We start from the raw sequence: 13,537 nt of genomic DNA, 5'->3' as shown, positions 1-13,537 counted from the left end.
ATGTAGAGAACAAACGTATGGACACCAAGGGGGGAAAGCAGTGGGGGGTGGGGGTGGGGGTGTGCTGAACTGGGAGATTGGGATTGACATGTATACACTGATGTGTATAAAATGGATGACTAATAAGAACCTGCTGTATAAAAAAATAAAATAAAATTCCAAAAAAAACAGATGAATGGATAAAGAAGATGTGATATATATATGTGTGTGTGTGTGTGTGTGTATATATATATATATATATACTGTATATATATAGTGTATATATAAAAACAAAATTTTAAATTTTTGTGCTTCAAATGAGAGTATCAAAAAGTAAAAAGACAATCCACAGAATGGTACAAAATATTTGCAAATCACATATCTAATAAGGAATTAGTATTAAAAACATATAGAGAACTCTTACAACTCAAAGACTTAAAGACAAAAAAAAAATTTTTTAAATAGGTAAAAAATCTAAATAGACATTTCTCCAAAGATAAAAGAATAGCCTAAAAGTACATGAAAAGATGCTCAACACATTACTAATTATTAGGGAAGTGCAAATCAAAACCACAGTGAGATATCACTTCATACCCACTAGTATGACTACAATAAAAAGGACAGATAATAACAAACGTTGTGAGGATGTGGAGAATTGAAACCCTCGCACATTGCCGGTGGGAATGTAAAATAGTGTAACTGCTTTACAAAACAGTCTGGCAGTTTAACTGTGTTTAACCTCAAAGGTTAAACACAGTTACCATACAACTCAGTAATTCCTCTCCTAGGTATACATCCAAGAGAAGTAAAAACATATGTCTATACAAAAAGTTGCATGTGAATACTCATAGTAGCATTATTCACATGATGAAAAAGGGCAAACAACACAGATGTCTACCAACTGATGAATGGATAAACAAAATGTGGTATGGCCATATGACAGAATATTACTCATCAAGATAAAGTAATGAAGAACTGATATATGCTACAACATGGCTAAACCTTGAAAATACTAGTTAAGTGAAAGAAGCTAATCACAAAGGGCCATGTATTTTATAATTCCATTCATAGGAAATGTCTAGAATAAGCAAATCCGTAGAGATGGGTAGCAGATTAGTGATCGCCAGGAGCTGGAGGGAAGAGGAGTGGGGAGTGGCTTATAATGGACATGGGGTTTCTTGTGAGCTCATGAAAATGTTCTAAAACTGGTAGTAGTGAGAGTAGCACAACTCTGAATGTACTGAAGTCACTGAACTGTGTGCTTTAAATGGTTGAATTATAATAGTGTGTGAATTATATTTCAGTAAATCTGGGGGAAAAAAATAAGAACACTGATGGATAGCTTCTCAGATCTTGCCAGCAACCTCAGGACTTGAAACCTTCATCTCTGCACAGGGCATGCTGGGTACATGTTTACATGTCTTTAGTTCTTTACTCTGTGTATTTTTCATGTGTGCTCACTGGAAATGCCCTTTCATCTCTCCCATGAACCCCCCCCCAAACCCATAAATACTGTGGGTTCCCTTTCTGAGCATGCTTCAAAGATCAGTGTAACAAAATTATTTGATATGAATCCTGCAGTTCCCAGCTGGTTCTTTCGAACCTAGAGAGGAAACCAGTACAAGTCGAAAGTACTATAATGGCCAGAAGAGAGGGGGAAAAAGCAATATATCCATTGTATCAACCTAGTCTTCCTCATACTTTCCTTGATTCAAAGCCCTAACTACATCCAAGTTGGAATCAGAGCCATTCCACAGAGCTCACATCTCTTAAAGTGCATTGTGATTTTTTCTAAGGAAATTTCCCCTCTGAATTCTTTTCTAACCCTACGGCTACCACCCATATGGCCAGATGTACTCTAATCCCAGTGTAGACCAATTTAAAGCCCTGTACTCTGTAATTTTCCAAAATTTTCCTAAAATTGTGATCATCTGATAACATCCTAACTTTTTGTTCTATAAGGGAACTAACCACTGATGGTATGAAAACCTTGCCGTCTTTGGAAAGCCAATACCCGTCAAAGCCATCCTGGGTGTAATTTCCCAGCAGCAGAGTTTGCCCAGTGGGTCTGTGTTCCTAGGAACTCTACAACACCCAGAGACCAGACACAACATTATTTGTTTTATGACTGCATTGGATGTTTCTAAGTACCATGGTCTGGGTATTTATTTGGGCTGTATACAAAAGGAAGTCACACAATGAACTGTGGAGAAAAAAAGGTGGGGGAGAAGCTACCAAAACAGGGTGAAAAAAACCTTTGCACTAGTATAGAATAGCTTATGCACATTGTATTAACTGGTTTCAATTAGAGGGAATGATCCCAATTGTGGGTAATGGGAGGCAGTCTGGGAGAACATGCTGAAACAATAAACACTTTAAAAGAACATCTCCTCTGGTTTCTTACAGGAACGTCTGTTTTTATTGATTTCCCATAAAAGAGAAAAATTACTTTCATAATCTAGAGAGACATTGTAGTGAAATGTTAATATGCTTTTAAATTAAAAAGAGTATCTAGCCCCACTCTTCAAAAATGGCTTTATATTACTCAGAATACAAACATCTCAATATGACACTCCATATCATCAGTTCTTGCCTGTCAGAGGGCAAATGTTTCTTTTCAAGAGCTTCAGGATTTCTCCTTTTACAGTCTTAAAGAGTTGTGTATTAACTCCTGGAAACTCTTCCTGAACAAGCCAGAATCCTTTTGGAAGAAAGGGCCCTCCTAAATAGCCCTAAATTAATAATGAGTTATTGCCTGTTCTTTATGTTTTGCTTCACCAATTCATCCTTCCCCATCACTTTCTAGAATGACCTATCCTTTTCTTCCTTTTCTCTCACCACTTTTCAAGCAATTACCACGTGGCAGGTGCTGTGTTAACACATGGCATGCATTATCTCATGTAAATCTCAAAATATCCTGTTACACGTGTAAACTCAGAGAGATTAAGTAGATTGTCCAATGTTATACGGCTAGTAAGTGGCAGAATTTGTATTTTAACACAAAACTTATACAATTCTAAAGCTTTTATACTTAACTATTACCAAAAACTGCACATTCTGTCTTCCAAAATCCATCTTGAGGCAAATCTCCATTCTGAAAAGTTATAGCTTTTTGTACAGACCATTATATAGCATGTATTACAGAGTATAATGATTATATGCATGTATTGTTCCCTGCTCTATGCTGAGGAATCAAAGGGTCAGTTACAACTTACAAAATATGCTCAGTAAATGCTCCTTGAATGAGTAAATAAGGGTTGATGTATTCAGAGTACAGTGTTCTTATTTGCAAATGCTTATATGATTTTTAAAAAGATTTCCCATATCTATTTATGGGTGAATACTACATAACAATAGAGATATGCAGAAATAACAATATCCATGATAAGCTCCATAATAGCAGGGATTTTTTTTTCAACTTAGCTTTTAGAAACTCCTCTCATTACATTATTTTTAAATTTCCAGGAACTAAGGGGTGTGCAAACATAAAGAGAAACAAAGCAATTATTCTAGACAAATATGTATATTTATATATCATATGTCTAATCAGTAAAATTATACATTACAGCCATTTCTGAGTAATGCTTAATAACTAAGGATTGCGTTTGGGGACATTCCTCAAAGTGACCAAATCCACTCATAGGCCATAGTCATACTGAGTGGTCCAGAGACCTGCCCTGAAATGCAGCAGCCGCTCAAGCCTCCTGCAGCTGGTTAAATCTAAGGTTCTTTATTTCCAACTGACAGGAACTGATTCTTAGCCTAGTTCACTCCAGATTCAGAGATCTGCCTGTCTTCACCTGAGTCCCAGAACCTGTGGGTCTCTTCTCATTTGTTTCTAAGTGGCAGGGGTTCAGGTAACCACTGTGTTCATACTGGTGATCGTACAAACCAATGGGCATACAACCCAATTAAATGTAAAGTGTAGAGGTGAGGAAGGGTATCATTCTAATGCTTAATGTAGCCATGCAAGGAAAGATAAATAAACAAAACTGTCACACTTCTCACTAGAGAAGATATTTCACTTATAATTATTCACAAAGTATAAATATGCCCATGTTTCTGTATAATTGCTAGAGGTAAATTTTCTATTCAGCTTGAATCCCAATCTGTACATTGTAATTCTGACTAAAAGGAAAAGTCTTTAAAAACACTTCTTGGTCCCATTATTACAGAGATTGCAGTGCCAAAAAAAGAGAGCATCCAAGAGGAGAGTGATCAAGTAGTAACAGAAGTCATTTTTAAGGCAATATGTAGCTGTTGACAGGCATTTGAAAAACAATTTGGAGAGAGAAAGTTTCTTGGAAAAACCAAGGATAAAACCTCTGCACTGAAAATGAACCTGGAGGCAAAAGCACACACAAAGACCAGGACTGTTTTGACTAAAGTAACAAAGCCCAGCTATAAGGATACAATTATTCCAGCGCAAAACACCAAGAAAGAATAGGGCACCGGGGAGAGAAATGTAGGAAAGAATCAAGTGAATTTAAAAATGCACAAAGATAACAGAGACTATCCATTTATCATGAATGTAAGTATGTATTAATTTATTTATAACCTGCTTCAGCCCATAGAGGATTTGAGGGGGACAAGACATTCTCTTAAACGCAGGAGGCTAGAGGCTAAGATTTTCTCTATTTCCTGAGAGATGAGAAAATGGAAATTAATACCAGAACTACTTTACATATTGTATATAGTTTTTGTTATGTAAATATACTTTTATTACTGTATTGTTAACTAGCCATATTTCTCAGTTTATAATGTGAGTTAAGTCATTACCAAATTATTCTTTGCACATTTTTATGTACCCAAGTGTTATATATAACCAGATATTTGAAATGAATGGACTATTATAAATTATCAAAATCCCACAGTTCTGAGTGCTTCATTCTGTCTGAGACAACTACTCATTACATCAATTCTGGTGGGAGCTCCATAAATGTTGCTGACCAGGAGATGTTAGTTAAGCGAGTTTACTTTTTGGCTGCAAATAAATCAAAGAGCAATAAATTCCCCCAAACAAACAAAATAAAACAAAATCTAGATAACTTAAGGAAAAAAATGTAACTTACTGATTATCAGCAGGTTATTGAGCCCTTCTCACAAAATCAAAGAGAGATTTAAGCAAGCTAAACCTCAAAGGGCAGATATACAGCAACTCAAGGAATCTCAGCAACTGAGGTTCATAGAATATTTTCCAAACTATTGTCATTCATATGATTCAATACTGATGGCTACCAGTTTGATATCTCTCTGGTACAAATTTCAAATACCCAGGAGAAAGAACCCAACAGGCTCACCTGGGATCAGATATTTACCTCTTGGATCAGTCAGTCATGGCCAGGCACAGACTCACAGAGCCCAAACATGGCCACTAGGAGCCTACTTTTGTAGACTGAGGTTACTGACAGAGAAAGCAGAATCATTACGGGTTGTGCAATTCCTCCAGAAAGTGCTTGCCCCACTGGGAGATGTATTACTTTTAAGGAAATGGCAAAGGAAATCTACGTAACCAGCAGCTACCAATTCTATGGCAGAAACAAGAAGAAACATCTTTTTGATGCTCTCACCTGACCATAGAACTGAAAATCAGACTGAAGTGTTGGCATTTCAGACTTGTGATCTTCAGGAAGGGTCTTAAATGTAGTCATCTATTTGGTCTTTAGTGTTCTACAACAGGAAGACCTAATGTGGGATTCTCAGATCCTCAGCGGTAACTCCACAGTAATTATGAAGGATGAGCTGTTTTTAATAATCCAAAAGACAGAATTCTAATCATGGATTTACTTGCAATAAGACTGCACAAAGTAACTAAAATGTCAAATTTCTTTTATTTTGAGCTGAAATTATCAGTGTATTGGAGGATCAGCTACTAATTGGAATACATGGATGTATTTGATAAAATGGGACCACTATCCTATCTACCTTTGTATCTCTAGCAATTGCCATAGTGCCTGACACAGCTGAATCTAACTACTAAATTTTGTCTAGTTTGAAAACAAAATTCCTCAAAATGCATATTCAATGGTACTCTGAAGGAGAAAGTATAAAAGGACACTTGAAGGTGAGAAACGGAAACCACCCAACTAACAAAGTAAAAATATATTTATTCCTATTCAGCGAGAAATGTGAGAGTTACAAAATAATTTATTAAAACTTATTATAAAGAGGAAATCAACAGATTGAAGATTCATTTATTAAATATACACTCACAGAGCTTCTACCACGTACCCAGGGATTTACCTAGGTGTAGGTATACTAGGAACCTGAAGAGCACATGGTATTCTTGGAGAAATAGGCATTATAAATCAGTAATTGCGAGATAATATCATTAAGGATACAATAAAAGGAGTGATTGATGAAGAAATAGAATTATTAAAACCCGTCCTTTCTCTGGCATCAGCAGAGTCTCTAAGCAGGCACTCCCCTCTGACCACCTGCTCACAAAAGTGTGACATTTTTATTCTCCATGTCTCCAGCAAGCTGAGCTGCCTCTGCACTGCAGGAATGCCTCAAAACTTAGCATTATCATCACTCCTTCATTAAAGGTGATCCCACCTTCTCACCTTCCACAGATAAGCAAAAGTCAAGGAAAGAGGCTTCATTCTCTCACACAATCTGAGTGAAAAGTAGGCTCCTCCAGGCCTACTGCCTTTTAACAGTCATAAGTCATGCTATGAGAGTCCAGCTGCACCTTTCAGAAGCCTGTATCTCAATAATAGATGAGGATATTTAAAGCACTCCACATATCACTTTATACTGCCTGCAAGGTAGGTCAAATGAGGGGAATGCCTCAAAAGTAACTTTTGAACTTTTTGTCCCCATCACACACAAATTATTTCATGACAGGCAAACCCTCAGTTACAGCACACACGGTTCCCAGAGGAATCACTGTCATTTCTATCAGGCAATGTATATATAAAAGCGTATCATACAATCAGCCACTTTCTTCACTTATTCAGAGCACAGCGTCATGGAATGAGTTCATGAAAGGACAGTCAGGGCATCCAGAATCTATTCCCAACCTTACAACCGATGCACTATTCTTACTTCCTTTGCATTTAAGTTTCCCATTTACAACACAGGAATGATGACATAGGACCTGTTTGTTTCTAAGGCATTTGAAAATTCTCTGATGGAAGATTTCACACAAATGCAGAGGTTATTATTATACCAGGAAGACTTGAAAATTGCAAATCCATGTACCTGTACCCATCACTATTAAACAGTCAACACAATGGAAGAAGAGAAAGAATCCTTCTCTAAGGCATCTAAAATCAAGTATTGCTGAATATGCAGCTATTGAGAAAAATACATGTGCAAACACATTCATTTTAAAGAGTATTCAATTCTAAACCGCCAATAACCCATTTCGACAAATCCTTTACAAGTTACTCTCACTCCAAAAAAGAAATACATGTAATCCCTAATCACCGGTGCTTCTTATAATGCAGAGATTTCTGAGAAGACATTCTTTCTCCTTTCAAAATGTTTGCTCTACTCCAGAATTTCAGAGAGTATTCTAGCCCATTCCACTAAGGTTGTTCCAACATATAAAAATAATTATACTTTAATCTTGCCAATCTTAGAATAATCAAATAAACTCACAGTACAGTGGTGAACAGGCATCCAAGCAGGGGCTTCCACTGAACAATTCTGGGCTGGGCACTTGCCTTGGTTTTGCTGCAAATAAGTAAAAAATATGTTATATTCTACATATGATGTGCAGCAATCTACACCAGCTGATATGTTTATCATCAATGTGTTTATTACCATATTTACAAGTATAGGAGAAGTCTTCGAGAATAATTTTTTGGTGCAGTGCTAAAAGAAACTAGGTATGTCATTTCTACTCTTATCAAGGCACAAGAAATTATTCTTTGGTTTTTGTATTTCGCTAAGGCCTAGGTTTTTGGAACCAGGCTTCCTCAGCAACTGGCCTTTCAGGTCCTGGTGGGAACCACCTGAGAATCCTCCTAACCTAGAAGCAGAACTGGTCTCTCCTCCAGGCTCCCAGAGGACACCAATACATGCTGTACCCCTGTGAAATCTCTTGAGTCAAGGTACAGAAAGACTTGTTTACTTGTCTCCCCTTCCAGATTGTAAGCTTGTGGTGATGACTCTCTCTAGGGCATTTCATAGAATCCCAGAATGTAGAGTTGTACAGGATAGATTTTAGAGGCCTTTCCTGTCACATCAGAAACTGAGGTACAAAGAAATGAAACAAGGAGCACAGAGATCTAACATTCTAAACAATTTGCCAGGCACTTCTTTTTACATAAGAAATGTATCTCAAGCTAACCTATTCTTTTGTTGTAACTCCAATAAATTCAATTCCAATTGGCCTTTTAGAGAGAACGAAGTGCTTTCCTTTAAGAGTTCTGATTAGTGCTAAAAGGGGAGGAGGTGATTCTAATACAACATCTTTTATCTTTACTTATTGTACACTCAATTATAATATATAAATACTACAAATAATGTTAATAAATAATCATATTAACCACAGCTGTGATTTACTGAACTACAAAATATGCTAAAGGTTATTCTGGACTCAGTACATTATCACTACTTGCTATAACAAATACGGATGGGTGTGTTGCTATGCCCATTACAGGAGAGAAAACTGAGGCTCACAGAGGGTAAGAAACTCATCTATAAGTTACCCTACAAGAAAGCATCCTAACTGGGATTGCAGCAAGAATTTTACTGACTCTGCAGCCCATGCTTGCTCCTTCTATGATAAGCTGGTATTTTTCATTTTCTGTTTAATGGGGCTCAAGACATGTCATCAACTAACATGATTTCATGTATCAATGATCCTTAACATGTCTAACTTAACTGCAATAAAGTACTGAATTCAGTACTTGTGCTAAGAATCCTATTTTGTGATTTGTAAGCCTTTTAGAGAAACCTTTATTTAGGTGATATATTTTTAAGGCATCACTAAACTCTGAAGTGCTGTTTAAGGGATTATTGATAGAGTCACCATAAAAATACACTTATATCATCAATCTCCATGCTCAGCTTTCTTGTTTAAATCAAAACATGACATACGGTACCAACAGGGTACATAGGGTGCACTGGACTGGTGTCAGATGACCACAGTTTCAAGCTAAGCTCAACCAAGTGCCTGCTAACAGGAGGTGGCTCTGAGTCTTGGGAGTCACAGCTGTAGAACAGTGTTAGTATCTCACCTAATTCACGGGACTTCTATCAGATGATAAAGATTTGCTTCAGATAATTACCACAATTTGCAAGGATGTAATGAAAAAGAACACACAAAGTAAAAGGACACTTTTATTGTTCTTTTCTGATACCTTAAGCCAGATAAATATAATTTATCTACATGTGAAGATAAGCCTTTTGAAATTGAAAGCATTATTAAAATGCTAGTCGTTATTATTTTTAATAAGTCATACCAATGTTAATGGTGAGGAATGTGTCCTTTGTAATAATTCATAATTGTTCTTGTTAGTAGAGGGTAGTAATAATAAGCTTGTTTTACATCTAGATACTATATATCTTTATGGAGCATATGGTAAAGAAGGAAAATTCAATAAATAAGTGAGCTGTGCTTAGGTGGAGGAATATAAGTACTCATAAAATGTGATGGGGGGGACGCTTCCGGGCAGATGGCGTAAGAGTAAGACGCAGAGATCACCTTCCTCCCCACAGATACACCAGAAATACATCTACACGTGGAACAACTCCTACAGAACACCTACTAAACGCTGGCAGAAGACCTCAGACCTCCCAAAAGGCAAGAAACCCCCCACGTACCTGGTTAGGGCAAAAGAAAAAATAAACAACAGAGACAAAAGAATAGGAACAGGACCCGCACCAGTGGGAGGGAGCTGTGAAGGAGGAAAGGTTCCCACACACTAGGAAGCCCCTTCGCAGGCGGAGACTGCGGGTGGCGGAGGGGGAAAGCTTCGGAGCCGCGGTGGAGAGCACAGCAACAGGGGTGCGGAGAGCAAAGCGGAGAGATTCCGCACAGAGGATCAGGGCCCACTGGCACTCACTAGTCCGAGAGGCTTGTCTGCTCACCCGCCGGGGCGGGCGGGGCTGGGAGTTGAGGCTCGGGCTTCCGTCCTCGGGCTTCGGTCGGAGCGCCGGGGGAGGACTGGGGTTGGCGGCGTGAACACAGCCTGAAGGAGGTTAGTGCGCCACGACTAGCCAGGACGGAGTCCGGGAAAAGGTCTGGAGCTGCCGAAGAGGCAAGAGACTTTTTCTTCCCTCTTTGTTTCCTGGTGCGCGAGGACAGGGGATTAAGAGCGCTGCTTAAAGGAGCTCCAGAGACGGGCGTGAGCCGCGGCTAAAAGCGCGGACCCCAGAGACGGGCATGAGACGCTAAGGCTGCTGCTGCCGCCACCAAGAAGCCTGTGTGCTAGCACAGGTCACTATCCACACCCCCCTTCCGGGGAGCCTGTGCAGCCCGCCACTGCCAGGGTCCCGGGATCCAGCGACAACTACCCCGGGAGAACGCACGGCGCGCCTCAGGCTAGTGCAACGTCACGCCGGCCTCTGCCGCCGCAGGCCCGCCCCGCACGCCGTGCCCCTCCCTCCCCCGGCCTGAGGGAGCCAGAGCCCGCGAATGAGCGGCTCCTTTAACCCCGTCCTGTCTGAGCGAAGAACAGACGCCGTCCGGCGACCTACACGCAGAGGCGGGGCCAAATCCAAAGCTGAGCCCCTGGGAGCTGTGAGAACAAAGAGGGAAATCTCTACCAGCAGCCTCAGAAGCTGCAGATTAAAGCTCCACAGTCAACGTGATGTACCCTGCATTTGTGGAACACATAAATATACAACCAATCATCCCAAATTAAGGAGGTGGACTTTGAGAGCAAGGTTTATTATTTTTTCCCCTTTTCCTCTTTTTGTGAGTGTGTATGTGTATGCTTCTGTGTGAGATTTTGTCTGTACAGCTTTGCTTCCACCATTTGTCCTAGGGTTCTATCCGTCCATTTTGTTTTGTTTTGATTTTTTCTTAATAATTATTTTTTAATTTCATAACTTTATTTTATTTTACTTTATCTTCTTTCTTTCTTTTTTTCTTCCTTCCCTTCCTCCCTCCCTTCTTTCTTTCTTTCTTTCTACTTATACTAATTCTTTCTGTCTACTTTTTCTCCCTTTTATTCTGAGCCATGTGGATGAAAGCTTTTGGTGCTACAGCCAGGAGTCAGTGCTGTGCCTCTGAGGTGGGAGAGCCAACTTCAGGACACTGGTCCACAAGACAACTCCCAGCTCCACATAATATGAAACGGCAAAAAACTCCCAGAGATCTCCATCTCAACACCAGCACCCAGCTTCACTCAACGACCAGCAAGCTACAGTGCTGGACATCCTATGCCAAACAACTAGCAAGACAAGAACACAACCCCACCCATTAGCAGAGAGGCTGCCTAAAATAATAATAAGGCCACAGACACCCCAAAATACACCACCAGACATGGACCTGCCCACCAGAAAGACAAGATCCAGCCTCATCCACCAGAACACAGGCACTAGTCCCCTCCACCAGGAAGCCTACACAACCCACTGAACCAACCTTAGCCACTGGGGACACACACCAAAAACAACGGGAACTACGAACCTGCAGCCTGCAAAAAGTAGACCCCAAACACAGTAAGATAAGCAAAATGAGAAGACAGAAAAACACACAGCAGATGAAGGAGCAAGATAAAACCCACCAGACCTAACAAATGAAGAGGAAATAGGCAGTCTACCTGAAAAAGAATTCAGAATAATGATAGTAAAGATGATCCAAAATCTGGGAAATAGAATAGACAAAATGCAAGAAACATTTAACAAGGACCTAGAAGAACTAAAGATGAAACAAACAATGGTGAACAACACAATAAATGAAATTAAAAATACTCTAGATGGGATCAAGAGCAGAATAACTGAGGCAGAAGAACGGATAAGTGACCTGGAAGATAAAATAGTGGAAATAACTACTGCAGAGCAGAATAAAGAAAAAAGAATGAAAAGAACTGAGGACAGTCTCAGAGACCTCTGGGACAACATTAAATGCACCAACATTCGAATTACAGGGGTTCCAGAAGAAGAAGAGAAAAAGAAAGGGACTGAGAAAATATTTGAAGAGATTATAGTTGAAAACTTCCCTAATATGGGAAAGGAAATAGTTAATCAAGTCCAGGAAGCACAGAGAGTCCCATACAGGATAAATCCAAGGAGAAATATGCCAAGACACATATTAATCAAACTGTCAAAAATGAAATACAAAGAAAACATATTAAAAGCAGCAAGGCAAAAACAACAAATAACACACAAGGGAATCCCCATAAGGTTAACATCTGATCTTTCAGCAGAAACTGCAAGCCAGAAGGGACTGGCAGGACATACTTAAAGTGATGAAGGAGAAAAACCTACAACCAAGATTACTCTACCCAGCAAGTTCTCATTCAGATTTGATGGAGAAATTAAAACCTTTACAGACAAGCAAAAGCTGAGAGAGTTCAGCACCACCAAACCAGCTTTATAACAACTGCTAAAGGAACTTCTCTAGGCAAGAAACACAAGAGAAGGAAAAAACCTACAATAACGAACCCAAAAAAATTAACAAAATGAGAATAGGAACATACATATCAACAATTACCTTAAATGTAAATGGACTAAATGCTCCCACCAAAAGACACAGATTGGCTGAATGGATACAAAAACAAGACCCATATATTTGCTGTCTACAAGAGACCCACTTCAGACCTAGAGACACATACAGACTGAGAGTAAGGGGATGGAAAAAGATATTTCATGCAAATAGAAACCAAAAGAAAGCTGGAGTAGCAATTCTCATATAATACAAAATAGACTTTAAAATAAACACTATTAGAAGAGACAAAGAAGGACACTACATAATGATCAAGGGATCGATCCAAGAAGAAGATATAACAATTGTAAATATTTATGCACCCATCATAGGAGCACCCCAATACATAAGGCAAATACTAACAGCCATAAAAGGGGAAATCCAAAGGAACACATTCATAGTAGGGGACGTTAACACACCACTTTCACCAATGGACAGATCATCCAAAATGAAAATAAATAAGGAAACACAAGCTTTAAATGATACATTAAACAAGATGGACTTAATTGATATTTATAGGACATTCCATCCAAAAACAACAGAATACACATTTTTCTCAAGTACTCACAGAACATTCTCCAGGATAGATCATACATTGGGTCACAAATCAACCCTTGGTAAATTGTTATAAAATTGAAATTGTATCAAGTATCTTTTCCGACCACAATGCTATGAGACTAGATATCAATTACAGGAAAAGATCTGTAAAAAATACAAACACATGGAGGCTAAACAATACACAACTTAATAACGAAGTGATCACTGAAGAAATCAAAGAGGACATAAAAATGCACGTAAAGCAATTAGAGAAAGAAGAACAAAAAAACCCCAAAGTTAGCAGAAGGAAAGAAATCATAAAAATCAGATCAGAAATAAATGAAAAGGAAATGAAGGAAACGATAGCAAAGATCAATAAAACTAAAAGCTGGTTCTTTAAGAAGATAAACAAAA

At 38.8% G+C, this 13,537-nt stretch overlaps 1 long non-coding RNA gene across 1 annotated transcript in view; it reads right to left on the bottom strand.

Annotated features, from left to right (window-relative positions):
- Positions 1–11,153, bottom strand: part of LOC309965421 — a 344,014-nt gene extending 332,861 nt beyond the window's left edge. Inside the window, exon 1 of the long non-coding RNA XR_014326388.1 lies at positions 11,074–11,153. This is a non-coding gene — a long non-coding RNA (uncharacterized lncRNA). The remainder of the gene's footprint in view (positions 1–11,073) is intronic.
- Between the last annotated feature and the right edge of the window lie 2,384 nt (positions 11,154–13,537).

This window comes from Leucopleurus acutus (genome assembly GCF_964270905.1).
Source record: "Leucopleurus acutus genome assembly, chromosome: 8".
Lineage (NCBI taxonomy): Eukaryota > Metazoa > Chordata > Mammalia > Artiodactyla > Delphinidae > Leucopleurus > Leucopleurus acutus.
Note: the sequence above shows the minus strand (reverse complement) of the source record. Positions and strands in the feature narration are given on the sequence as shown.